The sequence below is a fragment of the Furipterus horrens genome, unplaced genomic scaffold (genome assembly GCF_987537825.1).
Source record: "Furipterus horrens unplaced genomic scaffold, mFurHor1.1.pri manual_scaffold_2, whole genome shotgun sequence".
Lineage (NCBI taxonomy): Eukaryota > Metazoa > Chordata > Mammalia > Chiroptera > Furipteridae > Furipterus > Furipterus horrens.
In genome coordinates this window covers 193620095-193637828 of record NW_028327172.1, presented here as the reverse complement: position 1 = coordinate 193637828, position 17734 = coordinate 193620095, and the positions used below count along the sequence as shown (strand labels likewise).

At 37.5% G+C, this 17734-nt stretch overlaps 1 protein-coding gene across 3 annotated transcripts in view; it reads right to left on the bottom strand.

Annotated features, from left to right (window-relative positions):
- The window catches only part of SMIM14 (small integral membrane protein 14), a 60098-nt gene extending 44031 nt beyond the window's left edge, over positions 1-16067 (bottom strand). The window contains exon 1 of one of the 3 annotated variants that reach the window (XM_090266973.1): positions 15911-16067. The gene's annotated coding sequence lies outside the window, so the exon portion shown is untranslated. Of the gene's footprint in view, positions 1-7096; positions 7161-15910 lie in introns of those variants that run through there. The other 2 variants (XM_090266971.1, XM_090266972.1) reach the window with 2 other exon arrangements.
- Between the last annotated feature and the right edge of the window lie 1667 nt (positions 16068-17734).

Genomic DNA, 17734 nt, shown 5'->3' with positions numbered 1-17734 from the left:
TTCTGCCTCTCTTTCTCCCTCCCTTCCTTTCTCTAAAAATAAATAAGTAAAATCTTTTAAAAAGTCTCTGTGCCCATATTTCTGTAGGACAGAGTACAAAAAAATTAAATTTTGATGTCTAAAGACATTCACTGAAAGCCTTTACCAATTTTAATTTTATGACAAGCATACATTACAAATTGCAAATTGTATAGCATAGTAGTTACATACTGTCACTGATAGTGCTATTATATATGAATATACTCAACTTAAAACATTTTTTGCCATGATGTCAAGACCAAAAAATATATTTCATTGATTTTATTTCCTAGTTTTAATGAGACTATGCAGCTTTTCAAGTTTATTGACATTTATATTTACTTATCAAACTCTTTGTTTTGATTTTCAGAGTTCTTTATATTATTGAGTATTAATCCATTGTTATACCATAGTAAGGCTGAGAACTTTTTATAGGTTATTTGCTTCCCTTCTACATGGCACCAAAACCAAATTAATAAGGGGTCTATTTTCACACATTTTTCTACTTAACTATTTTCTCAGACTATTAGCCATAAAACTGAAAACCACAGAAAAATAAATCTAAATACTAACATAGTACCGTGGCCTGGTTGCTCAGATGGTTGGAGCATCATCCCGTACACCAAGAGGTTGTGGGTTCATTTTCCAGTCAGCAGGTGGTAACCACACCATGTAATATACAGATAACGTACAGAAATGTACACTCAAAATCTATATAATTTTATTAACCAATGTCACCCCAATAAATTTAATATAAAAGAAAAAAATTCCTGGTCAGGGAATGTACCTGGGTTGCGGGTTCGATCACCGGTTGGGGCACATATGGGAGGCAACCAATCAGTTTCTCTCTCACATCAATGTTTCTTTCTCTCTCTCAAATTAATAAACATTCCCTTTAGTGAGGATTTCTTTTTAATGCTTAAAAATAAATAAATAAATACCAACACAGTGGTGAAAATAACAATCAATGACAATATGAAATATTATTTGGAAAGTTTTTTATTTTGCTTAATGTTTTTTAACACACTGATTTCTTTGAGGGACATGCTGGATGAACTGAAGGTTAATGATAAGCAGTGAATTTTCTTTTGACTATTTTACTTCCACTCTTTTATTTTGGACCTATTTTTTGTTCCCATAGGTATTAAGGACTCACATGAAGGGGAAAAAAATGTATTCCAAACCATTAGAGATTTAGGGGAAAAAGTGTTTATATGTTCATGTGTGTGAGAGAGAGTTCATTTTGGTTCCTTTTACAGAAGGAAATATTGGACTTGGATTATATGCTTTTAAGAAGTTATTATATTCTAAATGTCTTTTCTAAAAGAAGGTATATTTTATAAGCACCTAGGGGTAAAATTCCCAAAATATAATGTCAACACAGATTTCAAAATTATAGAAGTAATTTTCAAATTTTTGTAATGCATTTCAAAATAGTAAACATTTTAAAAGTTATTTTTAACACAAAATTCTCGGGAGAATCAGTCGTGAATTTTTAAAGCACACAATTCAATCATATGACAGATTAACCCACAATAGTTCTCACATTAATTTGGAATGGAACTACCATTTCATGACTTTTACCTAAAATGGCCTTACTCATTTATTTCTTGCTTTACCTATCACTAGCAAATTTCCATTCAGTAGGTAAATGTAACAGAAGCAAGAACAAATTTAAAAGAATACAATAGGACTCAGAATGATATGGTCAAAAGATCTGAATAAAGACAAAAACCCTAAAGATAATTAAAAATTAAGGACTAGTCCTGGCTGCTGTGGCTCAGTGGATTGAGCGTTGGCCTGAGAACCAAGTGTCGCTGGTTCGATTCCCAGTCAGGGCACATGACTAGGTTGCATGACAGATACCCAGTTGGGGACACACGAGAGGCAACCGCACATTGATGCTTCTCTCCCTCTCTTTCTCCTTTCTCCTCTCTCTAAAAAGATAAATAAAATAAAATTAAAATTAAATTAAATAAAGAGACCTTGTTAAAAACAAATAAATTTTTAAAAATAAATAAATAAAAATTAAGGACTAGCAAGCAAAATGTAAATAAATCTTTTAAGTATCTAAGAGCTAAAAGAGTTAAAATAGCCCAGAGTCTATAAAATTCTTTTGAAACAGATAAAGCCCAAGAAAAAAAAAATTCCCAAAAGAGGAACTATAACTAATTAACAAACATTTTTTTAAAGGTCACTTTAAGTCATCTGATATATGCAAATTAAAATGTGAACCTTCACCTAAAAACAAAACACAAAAGTACAATGAAAAGCTTCATCACACATTACCAATTCTACAGTTAGTGCTACAACCCTTCCGAAATGTAATTTTTTTAAATCAAAACTATAAAAATGTTCATATCAATGCATGTTATTTGTGGCTTGCTAAAATACTCCCAAGGCAAGGAAAGGGACAAATCTTTCTTACAAAATTCCAAATATTAGTAGGTTTATCTCCCTCTAGGAGGTGAAGTTTAACCGCCGCACCCATCCCCCAGCCTTGAATGTGAACTAGACTTAGGGACTCATTTATAAAGGACAGAATACAGAAAAAGAAGGTAACTTTATAGTATAGAAACCTAGCAAACACTACCTTAATCAAAAGAATGAGGCAAACACCATTAGTGATGTGTTGAAATCATGCACCCTTTGATATATGATGTGATTAAGAAGGCACTTCCCCTCTGTGGTATTCTTCCCAAAAACCATAACACCAACTCAAATCATGAGAAAAGTCATTAAGCCCCAATTGAGGGGAATTCTACAAAATATCTAGCCAATAGGCCTCAAAACTGCCAAGGACATCAAAAGTAAGGAAAGCCTACAAAACTATGAGAGACCAGAGGAGACAAAGCACACCAACACTACTTCCAGGTGGTCCTAGGCAAAGTCCTTAGAAATGACAAAAAGTAGTAGATTATTACTGACATTTTACTTAAGTTAGTAATATTGGGTAGTGTACCACTGATTCCACAATCATCCACTGTTCTCCAGAAACTTTTGGAGACTGCCCTCCCAGTAATTCTACTAAGAGGCTTATAAATTAATTTTGATTTGAGGCTTAACTAGGCATTTCTGTTCTTCCATAAAAGCAGACAATCCCTTTACATTTTATGACTTGGAATCTCTGGCCCCTGCTGCTCCAGCTCCATTGTGGTCCCAGCATAAACTGAATGCATGACTTGGAAAAGTCCTTTTCCTTTCTTTTTTAGTTTTTTACTGTATTTTTTCCATCACCATTTAGCCCCCTTCTCCCTCCGTCCCCCACCTTTCCTTTCTTTTTAAATAAATCCTCCCTGATACCCACAACAAAATATAACAAAATGTCAGCTTATCCTTTACACACCTCAGATCCATTCCTTATTAAGGAGAAAAGCAGTCAGTTCTAAGAACCCAAAATTTGATTTGTCAATTTGATTCCCCTTTTATTTTGAATACTGAAAATATGAACCCTTATTTACCCTTCCTACATTTTTGCCAATCTCAAGTTTCCTCTCTTCTTCAATAAAGGTTAGCTCTGTGCTCCTGCTTTCAAAAGCAATATTACTAAGAAATTCATTTCCCTCACAAGCAATGAGTCACAGATCCAGTATGCTCAATGTGAAATCCTTGTGGTTAAGAGAAAAAAAAATGTAGAATTACTATATGCCGAAAATTTAAACCTATGGAAGCATTACTCTACCTTAAAATGATTATACAGGTTCTGTTAAAAGTGATCAGATGATTTTTTTCCTCCTTGTTTTCCTAATTGTCTATACTACATTTTAATTTATGAATCAAATTACATACAAGGTGGGGCAAAAATAGGTTTACAGTTGTAAGTAAACAAAAGTTTATTTTTGTATTCTTTATTACTATATTATTTCCATACAAACTGTAAATCTACTTTTGCCCTATCCTGTATTTACATGTGTATGTAAATGTGTACACATTTACATACACATGTAAACAAAAGATTCTACCCAAAGTAAATACTAAAAGTTGATGCCAAAACTTCCACACATGAATAGCTGAAAGATAAATTTTTATCTATGGAAAGATGCTTGCAAATGGTCTAAAACATTAAGGATTAAATATTTAAAAAATAATTTAGAATTGGTTGCCTCTGGAAGGGGCTAGGACACAGAAGTAGTAAAGAAACATTTCATTATACACCGTTTGTGTCTGAACTAATATTAACTTTTTTTAAAGGGAGAGGGAGGGAAAGAGAGAAACATTGATTTGTTCCACTTATTTATACATTCATTGGTTGATTATTTTATGTGTCCTGACTGGGGATCAAACCCACAACCTTGGCATATCAGGATTATGCTCTACCCAACTGCGGTCCCTAACCAGGGCAAGACAATTTAGGTGAATATTTACTTTACTTTTGAGGAAGAACTTCTTAAGGATATATACAATGGAAAATATCAACAAATTTATAACATAAATCTGTATGTACAAAAAAAACCTCAAAAAAAAGTGCAAAAGACTAAAGAAAAAAAACATTCCACTAATACGATTGGCAAAGACATCTTAATAACAGAGCATATGCAAACAGATTGTTAAATAAATTAGACACTGAATTTGAGATTACAAACTATAATAACTTTTATGACAATACAAATCCAGAAGGTTAAAAAATGTTCATACCCTCTGAATAATTTATGGAACAACCAAGAACTTTAAATAGTGAATGGATTAAATGACATTCAGCATTTAATAATTTTTAAAACGATAACTACAAATGTTAATTATCACATCTAAAGAGTCCTTAACTTGAAAAATCCCTGAGGACTACCTAAGGCTCTGCCCCTTACAACGTAACAGGTGCCAAGACAGGGAGTCAAAGCAGCTCTACCCAATACACAGAAACAAACACAGGGAGGCTGCCAAATTGAGGAGACAAAGAAATATGGATCAAATCAAAGTACAAATCAAAACTCCAGAAAAAGAACTAAGTGAAATGGAGATAGCCAACCTATCAGATGCAGAGTTCAAAACACTGGTGATATGGATGCTTAGAGAACACATTGAGTATGGCAAACACATAAAGGAAGAAATGAAGGCTATACTAAGTGAAATAAAGAAAAAAATCCACAAGGAACCAATAGTGAAGGGAAGGAAGCTAGGGTTCAATCAATGATTTGTAACATAAGAAATAGTCAATCAGTACAAAATGAAGAAACAAGGATTCAAAAAAATTAGGAGAGAATAAGACGACTCCAAAAGTGTCAACATCCAAATCATAAAAATGCCAGAAGGAGAAGAGGAAAAGCAAGGAACTGAAAACTTACTCGAAAAAATAATGAAAGAAAACTTCCCTAATCAATAAAATATATTTAAAAAGAAAAAGAAAAGAGAAGACAGAGCCCTGGCTGGCCTGGCTTAGTGGACTGAGTGCTGGTCTGCAAACCAAAAGGTCACTGGTTTGATTTCCAGTCAGGTCACATGCCTGGTTTATGGGCCAGGTTCCCAGTTGGGAGAGTGTGAGAGACAACCAATTGATCTATCTCTCGCACATCAATATTTCTCTCCCTCTTTCTCCCTCTCTTCCCCTCTCTCTAAAAATAAATACAATCTTTTTAAAAAACTATTTTAAAAAAGAAAAAACAGAGGTGCTGGCCAATGAAATGGGGAACTCAGAAGAAGCATTTATCTAAAAAGCACCCATTCTATTAATTAGAGCTACAAAGTTATAAAACCAAGGAAGTGAATCATATGCCAGAAACTGCTGGAACTGCCCCCCAGGACATTCAGGTTGCCTATACTTGAGTCTGACTGCTACTCTATTTTTAAACTTATTCCCAATTATATCACAGAGCTAATTACCTCTAAAAATAATGTTTTTTTTTAGAAATAAATTTCTGATCCCAAGTTTTTACCCAGTGGCCAATTTAGAAAACTGATCAACCAAACAAGCATAGATATCCCAAAACTCTATGTACCTTTCATGTTAAACAGGGAGAACAAAATGTCTATCAATTCCAGCATTACCATAATATCACACTATATACTAATGTCTATAGTTGGGATTACTTTTATAAAATCACCCAACATCTCAATGTAATAAGGTTATATACAATATTTTACAACATATTCATTTGCTTTCTTTTATCAGAAATGAATCTCAATCAAACATAGCCATAACTTATAATTATTTATATTTGCCTGTAGCTTTATTACTCTCACATCCTAATAACCAGCCTTCTAAAAAGTCAGAGCAGGAAAATCATCCCTGTTTTAAAATGAAGAAAACAGACTCAAGTAGGCTAGCAATTTGACCATGATAACACATCTGGAATGAGAGAGACCTTGGACAGGAAGCCACAGTATCAATTCCTGACCAGGACTCAGTCCACATATGACCAATCATCTGCTTCAACCTTATAAAGACAACTTTTGAGCAGTACAGAAATTAGAAAACTATCAAGTGACTTCCTATTACTACTAATGATATACTTTTCTCTTAAACTATTTTCATCTCTAATGGGACGTGGGCAACAATACAGATTCAACTCAATTATTTTTTGTTAAAAGTTAAAGACATTTTTAAATATGTAAATGTTGAGGAAAATCCCATATATACCCTAAATATAACAAGTCTATGTGATTAAGTATTCTCTGAATTCTATCATGACATTTTTTACAAATTCAAATTAACAGCCAAGCAATTATAGTTTCGAATTTCTTATAATATTCCCTACAGTGCCCCGATAAGGTGACCGTACACTGTTCACCTCTTAAACTCTTAACACAAAATATTTTTACAAGATAACAAAAAAATCAGACACTCTTTCAGAGGGCACACTATTCAAAAGGGAGGGACTATAGCAAGCTAAAAAAAAACCCGAGAACAACAAAATGTTACTTTCCATAGAGTAGAATGGGAACGTATAGAAGAAACAAGGTCATTGTGACAGGAAGCCTGTGCAAGATATCCCTGTAATAGATCACAGGACGCTGTCTTCATTTATTCACCTTCCACAAATGAGAACTGCAGAAGTGGTACTCATAAACCCTTGGGGATGCATCAGTTCTCATCCTTTCATTTAAGGAGGAAAGAACTGAGGCCCAGAGAGCTTCAGTGACTTACCCGAAGTCACGCAGCAGACGCAGGATTCAAACCCATGTCTCCTCTCGCTTCTCCTTTCCCGAAAAGGATATAGCTAATAAGTCCTCAGGGGACTATGTAACTGGCAGAAGAGTTCTGAGGAGGATATAGAAGAAATAAAAAGCAGCCCCTTCCTCCAAGAGCTGGCATTTAAATTAATTATTAATTATAGTTAACTCATATGAAAATAATGATTACACACCAATATCGTTAACCAAAATAAATGTCACAGACAAATGTCTTCTGTGATAACCTTTCTGGTGAAAGTACAAATTCAAAGAAAAGGAGAAGCTTAACTCTTCAAGGCCTTCAAGAATTTTCTTAGCTCTTTCATTTTTCCATGACTCTGCAGCACAGGACTCAGTTAAAGGCCCACCCAGAGGCTGCCACCACTTTTCTGGAAATTCCCAGTTACTATGACCCTATTTTCCTGTCTTAGACATTACCTTCTTTCCTCAGTGACACTTTTTTTTCTTTTTCTTAGCAGGATTTGATCATATTCTAGGAATCACCCTAGGCAACACTTGCTAAAGCATCTTGGGACAGCAGAAAGAATAATCTTAGATAAATGATTAAGTTATGGCCCAGCTACTGAGAATGAATAAATTACTTAGCCTTTCTGTGACTTCAGTTTATCTATCTATAAAACAGGAGTGGTAACTGAAACTATTCATTTAAAAGGTTTGTTGCAAGGATCAAGTGAGAATTTGTAAGAGCGCTTTATAAACTGTAAAATACTTTGGGCCAATTCAACTCTAAGCCCTTAGATTTGCAACGTAGTTTCAACTCTCAGCCCAAGTTCTCTGTACACTGCTTTAGAGTGTCTGTATTCCCCAGGGGCTCAGCTAACACTCTTGGGCATAAAAGAGAAAGGGAAAAAAGAAGTCTTCTGTTCTGGATCTTGGTCCCTCACCTAAAAATTTCCTGTCCTTCCCTGGGTAGTCCTTACTCCTGTCCAATCCAATTCTCTCAAGGTCCAGGAGTAAAATTTATTATAAATAGTCAAATAAAAGAAAACTTTTCAATCAAATCATCTTCGTTTACATGCAATATCATAACCCAAAGTTTCATATTCTGAAAATGTTTTCTAAATGTCTACTGGAGTACTTACTAGTAATAAAAAGAAAATTACATATGCATTTCATTTTCAAAAAGAGTACTTAGTAGTCATACTCTGAATTAAAACATTTAAACTCAAGGGGAAAAGGCAGTATTTCATAAGTTAAAAACAGAAAAATTCAACAGAAGATGATATAAAAATTCCATACTATGTGATCCTAAATCACAGTGGATGTAAGTTGCTTATAAATGTTAAGAAAGCAGTTTTCAATAGCTGTATTACAAAGTAGCAGTGTCTTTTGAAATTGTGAGGCACATCCCAAGTGAAGTTACAACTTTATGAATGATTTACATCATTCAGACAAATCAGAGTGGAATCTGAACTTTTTTTCTCAGCGTCATTCTCATTCACTCGCTTGCCCATGACTTTTTGAGCAGAAGGAATTACAGCTACTGCTCTCCCCACTTATGTAACTCAGGAGGCTTTCTCAACCATACTGCAGCCTAGGTAACGTATCTGCACACAGATGCACAAATGCCATTCATGACAGGAGAAATGTTTAGACCCACTGTGATAAAAAAGAAAATGTTATGAAAAAAGGAAGCTTGAACACCACAGATTTCAAGTCTTCACAATTTCAAAGAAGTTTCTTCTACATTATGTTTGCCAAGAGTAACAAAGCAACAAAATACATACTATGTTTTAAAAAATTAACTTGTTTAAACAGTATATGGTAAGACGAAACAAGACAGCAGCCAGGACATTGATGTCTAAGTTCAATGCATATACCCTGAAGATGCTGACTGCATCCCTAACTTGAAGTACTTTCATTAGCTGTTAAATCTTGAAAGTGCTGCACCTGTAACACTTGCCAATGAGTGCAGTCAAGCAAAACCCAGCTTCCTTCTGTATTTTTAGAAAGCTGACACTCATATCAGTGCTTTGACCTAAGTTTAAAAAAGGAAATGAAAATTCGATATGAAAATGACCAACAAGAAGTAACTTTCTCCAAAACAAATGCACTGAAGTAGAAAATGTTATGAACAAAATACAAACACTACTATACACCTAAAAATTATTTTAGTTTAGAAAAATATACATTTCCCATAGTTGAATTTATTTATTTTATTTTTTATTGATTGATCTGAGACTGAGAGAGAGACTGGGACAGAGACGGACAGACAGACAGACAGACAGACATCAATTCATCAATTCATTGTTCCACTTACTCATGCATTCATTGGTTCTTTTGTATGTGCTGTGACCAGGGATCAAACTCACAAACTGACATATAGGGAGGACACTCTAACCCACTGAGGTACCTGGCTAGGGTGCCAAGAGTTGAATTTAATTTTAAAAGCAATACACATTTATAGTTTTAAAATTCAACACAGAAAGGTGAAAAAATAAATAAAACCACAAAAGTGAAAGGTACTCTCCTCAGAGGCAACTTCTATTAATAACTTTCATGTAAATTTTCTAGGTATTGCAAGTATATGTATGCTGTATATACTTGTTGAATTACTATTAAAATCACTACATTTGAAATCACTAAAATTTCTTACATATGACTTATTTTGTAGACTGGTTGCTCTAATTATTCAGAGCTTGGGTTAAGTATTTAAAGCCATGGTTCATCAAAATATGTATAATGGTGAAAACTGAAAACTACATTAATGTCCAAAGTTAAATATATCATTTACTCAAAATATCTTATAAAATATACCCACTTAAAAATCAAGTTTAGAAAGTTTCTAAGGCCACAGTACAAAGCTCATTTAAGTTAAACAAAACATTAAGATACAAGCCTAAGAGGCTTTATTCCTCATTTACACCAAAGTTGAAATTTTTAAAAAATAAAAGAGATGCTTTCTGAGTAAGTGGATTATATTTTGTTGTTGTTGACTTTATATATTACTATCCTTCACAGCTTTACAATAACAAACATGTCTTATGTTTAGTAAGGTGGGGGAAGGGCTATTAGAAATGCATAGCCAAGCTAGGTTTAAATAGAACAAAACATTTCATTAAAGTAGTTCTACTAGCATATTCTGATAACTAAAACAAGTAGATTTACTTAATACATCTTCCATTATTGTGTAAATCTAAAACACTAGTCAACACTGTTGTAATATAAAGTACATGAGCTTTGGGTCAAGAGAAAATTGGCTTGAATACCAACAGTACTAATTGCTCTACCTTGAGCAACTTACCTAACCACCCAGAGCCTGTTTCCCCCAGTGTAAATTAGGGATAACAATAGCTGACTTGGAGGGTTGATGTGTCAGGTAAACATAATGTAAAGGAAATCAAGGGACTGGCATATATATCCCATAAATACTTAAATGCTGATCATTACCAGAGGGAAAGTTGAGAGTAGAAAGATAGAAGAAGGTAAATGGGGGATAAATGGTGATGGAAAGAGACACACTTGGGGTGGTGAATACACAATATACAGATGATGTATTGTAAAACTGTACACCTTAAGCCTACATAATTTTATTAACCAATGTAACCCCCATAAATTCAATTAAAAAATAGTAAATGCCATTATTATTGATATTCAGGCAGGTAGTTGTTTTTAAATTTCAAACTCGGATAATTCTCAGCCCTCTTTTAAAATGGTTTTGAAAGTGCCCAACTGTTCTTTACCTATCTTGCAGTTTCTGATATGTGCCCAACTACAGAAACAAACATTCATCTGGTTAGTGTCGTGTGGGCCATAAAATGAATATGCAGATAAACACACATCAAAAGAATACCTTTACTTACAAACCTGTGTAATAACTGTCTAAGAAGTTTTACAATCTTAAAAAAATCCTAATATAAATCACAATATAAAAAGAACCATTTGGAGGAGTGCTTAATTTTCTGTAAAATCTTTTCAACTAACATACCAATATATCACTATTTATCATCATCCATTTAGACAATTTAGTGTCTTATATTGAGGTCTCTGTTCTAAGGCTTATTAAATTATATGGAAAAGATTATTACAAAAAATTCTTTTTAGCAATGTGCTGTTTTTAATAGATACAGAATAAAGTTGAGATTTTTCTTCATTTATTTATTCCATCAACAAGCCTACTGATTGTCTAATTAGTCCTCTCCAACCTCATCGGGCATCTCCATGAAATAGGCCAGACAGCCACAGACAATTAAATATGGAAGGTAAAGTGATGTCTCATATGACTGTTCGCAGAAGCCTAAGGTGGGTTAGGACAGAGCTCTAGTAAAGGTCATGTGACCTGAGCCTCCACAGAAAAAGTTAGCCAGGCTTAAAGACTAGGAAGAGAGAAAAAACAACCAGTATTTCTCTGGATTAAGTCCCCCTACAAAAATACCAATGCAACGATCAAATTTAACATTTTTAAAACTCATTTGAAAAGTGCTTTTGCGGTGTGAAATTTATTCAGTTTATGATGATCCAATGGTAGTCCAAATAGTAAAACACCTAAATCAATGGAGAAAATGTAGGAAAAATCCAAATAGCTGTACAAGCAGGTAGAAAGCACTGGATGGGCTTCTGGTGTGTGCAACACAAGTTAATGCACAATAAGGAGAAAATACTCCAAATTTACTTTAAGTCTGGTAAGATGATCACTCAATACAACAAAGCAAAAAAAGACTTAGTAGTTCTTGCAGAATGTTTCTTGAGGTCATCTCCCAGCTGTACAACTTCAGGCAAAAAGACCACTAAAACAATGGACTTCATTAAGGATAGGATTAGAAATGGGACAGAAAACATTATCTTGCCCTTAACAAAACACATGGCCTGTCAAAACCAAAGTACTGTGTACAGTTCTAAACACTGCAGTTCAAAGACAATAGGGTACAGTGATTAAGAAAGCAGGGTTGGGGCCTGGCAGGGTAGCTCAGTCTGTAACAGTGTCATCCTGAAATGCCAAGATCGTGGGCTCGATCCCTGGTCAGGGCACATACAAGAATCAAACAACTAACGCATAAATAAGTGGAACAACAAATCAATGTTTCTCTCTCTGTTTCTCTCTCTCTCATCAATAAATAAATTTTTTAAAACGCAGGTTTGGGTTCAAATCCAACTTTCTACCACTGTCTATCAGTCCCTTCCTTTGTACAATGGGAGTAGGAATACCTACATCTGAGTTTCTCTGTAGTACCTGACATACAGTGTTCCTCAAAATGGTGGCTATCATTACTGCTATAAAGAAGCAATCTTCCAGCAAAAAGCTATTAAAATATTAAAAGACATTCTCAAACTTTGATGTGTATTAAAATCACCTGAAGCACTTGCTGAAAATGCAGATTTCTGTGACCCAGTCCTCCCAGAGATTACTTCTATAGGTCTAAAGTAGAATGTGGCCCAAACATCAAGAATTATTGAGACTGCTTTATTAAAAGGAGCTGAAAACTAGGGTTCTTCCATTAAGAACTGGCCTAAAATAGACAGTATATTCAAGAGGAATAGAGACATATTCACCAAGTTCATTCATTCAACCAATAATCATTGAGTGCCTACTATGCAGTGAAAAGGAAAGACAAGGTCCCCACTTGCAGAGTTTAATTTCTAGTGTGGGAGACTGAATATAAAAATAAGGAAATTCCTCTCCCCTAAGAACTCCCCTAAACTTGCAACCTTTAAAACCCTCAAAAGGAAGGACCCAGGACACAGTTCTCCCTGCTGGGAGCATGCCCACACCTCTCTTCCCTCCCAGGAGTGTATTTCCTCAACTCTTAAGGGTCCCCACGATACTTGCAACCATGGGAGCAATGGACAGTGGCAGCTGGTCCCAGGCTTACCCCTTGACTCTGTCTCCAAGGCCCCCTTTTCTCTGATGCCAGTGAGACAAACGAGCCCCGCTTAGGCTCTCTTTTGTTTCTTCTATCCTAAGCCCTTCCTTGTTTCACTGTCCCCAGCTTTAATAAACTACTCTCAAAATAAAAAATAAATAAAAATGGAAATCCCAAATAGTGACATATATTATGCAGAAAACAAGAGAATGGAGAAGTCAATGCAGGGTAATCTCCCTGAAGAAACAAAATCTGAACTAAGACCTGAATTACATCATGGAATTCGTAGCAAGATCTAGGATAAGAGTAGTGAAAGCATAGTTCGCAGCAAGTGCAAATGCCCTGAGGCAGGTGCAAGCCTGGCAAGGGTCCAGGGACAATGCTAGGGGGCTGGAACAAAGGATGAAACTGATGTGGTCAAGCTCCACCACAATGATCTGGTGCCAAAACATGTAGCACCTAACAAGTTTTGGTAGAGTTTGGATTTTATTCTGAATGCAATGGGAAGCTTTCAAAAAAGGGGAGACATAATCTGACTTACATTTTAAAGGATCTCTTAAGCTGTGGTAAGAGGACTGAACCATAAAAAGCCAAAGTGGAAGTGAGCAGAACAGCAGATTAATGCAGTAGGCCCAGTGAAAGATGGTGATAGCCAAGGTGACAGCAGAAGAGATGGCAAGTCAACAAACATAGAATATATATTGAACACTGTAACTCAAAGCAAATCAAAGAAAAAGAAGTCACATAATTAGTAAGCATCTGGACTGATTTTATCAAAGAGATAATGAAAATAGAGATTTAAAGGTTTAAGGTAAGTTTACGGCTAACAGGAACCCAAATGGGTTATCAGCATATTTAGAATGTTTCATAGTATTTACTGATCCTTTGAAATTGTGGTGAAGGAGATATTTCCTTCTCTTTTGGCACCACCCATAAAGCAGTGGACTAAATGGGAACACAGCCAAGACTCAATGTCAGTAAAGCCTACTGAGTGAGACTTGTAAAGCAAAATCTTTCAGGACCTTACTGCTGCAGGCCTGGAGAGCTGTCAGCATTGGGAGCACACTGTAGCCATGGAATCAAATAACGAAATTAGCAAAAACTTTTTTAACTTCCATATTGTCAACTCAGGCCGTTCTGTGCCTGCTCTTCCCAGAGTTAAAAGAAAAGCCTTACTTTGCCACACTATGCATATTAATTTATTAAATCTCAGATCATCATAAATATTTGGAGGAAATCTTTTAAAACCACAATTTTAACTGTTATGGTCTGGCAAACATACAGTGAACATTCCCTAAAAGTTAAGGTCTAAAGTCCATACCTGAGAACGCAGGTTACAGAAAAGCATATATGCTTTTTTAATATACCATTTTTGTATAAATATACAAATGCCCAAAATAAGTCTGAAAGGATATAAGCCACCGCTAACACTTTGGTGATCTATGAATGGCAGAAATAGCGATAATTTTTCTTCTTTTGTGGTTATCTGCTTCAATCAACATTTTCCCCAATTACCACAAATCATTTTGTATAAGCAAAAACAATTTCATTTGTCTAAATCCACAGGATTCCAACTGTGGTATTAAGAAAGAAGATCACAACTGCCCACACAGGAGGAAAAAATTGGTTAAGAAGAGGTTCATGTTATACCTACCACACAAGAATATACCCTTCAAGGTAGCAGTCTAAATTCATAAAAACTCTTCCTGGATTTAATAAGGGGCAATCAATTAGCACATACTTCTGTTTTTCCTTCTTGCCAGTTTACCAAAGAAACACCTCAATTTGAGTTCTCGGGCGGGGGGGAGGGGGAGGTGTTCTTTTTAAAAACCAAATTGGCACAAAAAGGACGTTTGATCTTCAGGTCTCCCTCCAGCCCTGAGAGGCACGGAAGGTGGCAGGGCTAGCAGCAGGCGACCCTCCACTGCGTGGTCAGTCACCTGAACTGGAAGCGAACACAAGCTTTCTACCACCTCCCCAAAACCGGGCAGCGAGGGCACTTCCGAAGGGTCTCGAGACTAAAGCAGCTGAGACAGTTCCCTGCCGTCCAAGTTACTGCAGGCATAGCTGCCAACGATTTCTCACAATAACACAAAAACTGGAAGGTCTCTTTTCAACAAACACAGGTATTACGTGCGTCAAGCTCACCCAACTCTCTGTACAAACCCAAGACATACTAAGGCCACATCTTCGATTTTGCAAACTAGGGCAACTGAAAACATCCTACTGACTCTCTCTACAGCTAACACACATCATCTGGGCTAAAATCTTAACACAGAGAGAAAACAGCCACTTTGGAAAACTCGGGCTTGAAACGGCAACAAGGGACTTCAGGTACTCCGGTAAGCAGTTTATCGCCCATAATCTGTTCCAATAAAGGGTGCTACCCCTTTACTGTCGGCTCTGGTTCCACTTACTGAACAAATAGAAAAAGGGGGAATCCTTTAAATTTGCAACACAATAAAGGGCAAAAAGCTCCTGCTTTCTGGATGATAGCTTTTTGCCTCATGAATCACAACAAAGGACGCATCCTAGTGTCTTTCTTAAACCCGGCAAGGGCTGAAAAACAGAGAGAAAGGATATAGCGTGAATTCGTGCGTTTCTCCTTCCAGCTACGTACGACTCACTCTCTTCTTTTACTCCATTATACGCCTCCACCCGAGTAGACTGTCTTGCCCTAAAAATAAAACCACCCGGGGCTACTGTCCACTTTCCTGCCAAGCCCCGACTCTGGTTTCCTGCAGAGAAAACCAAATTGCAGGCTTTTCTTCCACGCTCATTGCCGGAGGACGCGGGCTCGGTAGCAGCGGGCTTGTCCCGCTGCCGAGTCGCCAGCCCGGCCGCGGAACCACCGAGCCCGAGAAGCAGCCCAGCTCTGCCGCAGCCACCGCAGTCCGCGAGAGCCCGAGGAGCCCCCCAGGAAAAACAGGGGTGAGGGTAAGGTGGGCCGAAAAGGAGACACTCACCCGCCCAGACAACCGACGGGGCGGGGAGAGTGGGGGCCGGGACCCAGGCTCTGCAGAAAGACCGCCTGGAGTTTCCGGACGCTGCGGGCGCTGCTCCCGGCCTCTGGCTTCCTCCCCTCCTCTGTTTTGGTGCGACGGACCACGTCACTATTAACCACGAGACCCGGATCTACCCGCTTCCGCGGGGGGCGGCGCAACAGATTGCAGCGACTCGAGACCCCAGCGGCCTATCTGCCGAGCATGCGCCCACTCCGCGCCTGCCCAGTGCGTCCGGAGAGGCGGGGACGCCCAACATTTGTGGAGCGGAGGGCGGGGCGGGGAAGGGGGGAGGGTCGTCCAGTTCCGGTTGAGTGGGGCGAGGCCACGCGGATGTTCAACTACTCCACGTAGCCGTTGTTTGTCCGTGGTGGGGTTTCCTGTACTGTGCGCCCCCGTTTGCCTAAGCTGATGGCTGTCCTCGACCGGAGTCTTTAGAATAGCAGGGAGTAGAGGTGGGCACAGGCTGACGTCTGTTGAGACCGGCTACCACTCCAGAGATTGTGTTTGTGATCGCTCAGGGTCAGGCGAAAATAGACATAGAGGATTTCGTCTTATGTAGAGAAGTACGTCGAATGTGGCAGTTACGACCCTCTTTACCCTAACATTTACACCCAGGAAGCTGGCTAAAATTAGGCTCAAAAGGAATATTAAAGGGAAGAAAGATGTCACCAAAGGTGACTTGCTGGTCCGGAGACAGTGGGGGACTGCAAGAAGAAAGCTGTTGTTAAGCAGCCAACCTAAGCCTTTTGTTACTTTAATTTTAAAGGCTGGAGTAAGGATACTGTCTGTGGGTTAAGAACCTCACTTCTTTATAGACAAAGTTGGTGCTTACTACTCTGGCCTCTTTGGTCTCAATGCTCAACGTTTGGGGCTCAGGAAATTTCCCAATTTGGCAAAATGTAGGGCTACTCTAGTGTTAAGGTCCATGAGTTAACAAACTGAGTTAAATAGGACTAGTGGTGAAAGTGGAGTTCCAAGCAAAGATTTCTCAGAAGTGAAAGTTAGCTCTCTGACTCCTGGACTTTTTCACTACCCAGACTTCTCCCTCCGCTATTTGGTTAATCATCTCAAATAGCTGAGTTACTTTCAGAAAATTAATATCTGCAAGAGCTTTTTAATTGAAGTGGGTATTGAACACAGGTAACGATTTCTAGAAAACCAAAACGTTTCCAGTAAAAACTCACTGTTTTCTAGTTAACGGATGAAAACTCAAGCTTCTTGGCCCTTAATCTGTAGTCTTGAGCTCTATCTACTCAAATTTAGAGAGCTTGAGGTGCAATATAGTGCCCTAATGAAGTTCATGGGCTGACCCTGTAGTAGAGGGTCTTTTAATCTGTGGAACAGAAAGTCTGGTATGCTTCGGTGCACCCATGTGCACATACGTGTTTGAGAACACAGCTGTGTTTAAGAAAAAACAGTACAGTACGAATCTAGACTTTGCCCTGGCTGGTGTGGATTGAGCGCCAGCCTGTGAAGCGACGGTTTGCTGCTTCAATTCCCGGTCATGGCGCATGTCTGAGTTGAGGGCCAGGTCCCAGGTTGGGGAATTTCAGAGGCAACCAATCATGGATTCTCTCAAACATAGGTGTTTCTCTCCCTCTCTTTCTCTCTCCCTTCCCCTCTTTATATAATAAAATCTTTTTTAAAAAACTAGACTTGTATGGATTATTGCAAAATTAGCAGTACCTGCTTTATAAAGTAAATTACTGGATAATCAAGATGTTAGGATCCCTGGTAGCTCAGCTTCCAAGAAACCCCCAATGATTCTCACCTCTTTAAATGTTC